The sequence below is a fragment of the Crocodylus porosus genome, unplaced genomic scaffold (assembly GCF_001723895.1).
Source record: "Crocodylus porosus isolate Cpor-Errol unplaced genomic scaffold, CroPor_comp1, whole genome shotgun sequence".
Taxonomy (NCBI): Eukaryota; Metazoa; Chordata; order Crocodylia; family Crocodylidae; genus Crocodylus; species Crocodylus porosus.
The window spans coordinates 19,004,400-19,005,361 of NW_017728928.1; positions in this window are offsets into that span (position 1 = coordinate 19,004,400).

Here is a 962-nt window from a genome sequence, read left to right on the forward strand (position 1 = left end):
CCTCTGAAAAAGGAGCTTCCCCCACCTCTCTGGGTAACCTGTCTCAGTGTTTTACCACCCTCCTAGTGAGAAAATCCTTCCTAATATCTAACCTAAACTTCCCTTGCTGCAACTTGAGCCCATTGCTCCTTGTTCTGTCATCTGCCGCCGCTGAGAACAGTTTGGCTCCAGCCTCTTTCAAACCCAACCCCTGCTTCATGTAGTTGAAGGCTGTTATTAAGTCCCCTCTAAGTCTTCTCTTCTCTCGACTAAATATGCCCAGTTCCCTCAGTCTTTCCTCATCAGTCATGTCCCCCCAGCCCCTGAACCATTTTTGTTGCCCTCCTCGGCACTCCCTCCAATTTGTCCACAGATATAGATGTCAAGGCAGAGACGGATGCAGATGTAGGGCCTTGGATGGTGGTTGAAGGCTGTCATGAATGACATCTGCCCCCGGCAGTGCACGGTGGCGGGAGGCGGGAGCTCCTGCAGACACCGCTGACAGGGGCGGTGGTGCCTCTTTGCAGGGGGTGCACATGAACCCCCTACCTCAAACCCCATCTCAGTCTCCTCTTCTCTAGACTAATAAGCCTAGTTCCCTCTGCCTGTTCCTCATAAACAAATGGATTGAGAGCATGTTCAGGCTTGACATCAGGAGGTATTACTTGAGGCTTAGGGCTGCCAGGCTTCCGGGGGAGGAGGTGCTCTCCCCGACCTTGGGGGTCTTCAAGAGGAGGTTGGACAGATACCTGGCTGGGGGGAGGGGGGGGTATGACTCTGGGACTCCTTGCTGCCATGGCAGGGGTCGGACTTGATGATCGGCTCAGGTCCCTTCCGACCCCGCCAACTCTGACCCCCCCGGCCCATTTCTGCTGCCCGCGGGCGCTGACAGAGAGGCGGCGGCAGCCCGGGAGCGGTGGGTTTGCACCGCGTCGGGCGGGGGCCAGACACGCCGCGGCTGCCCGGGCGGGGGGCGGAACTAC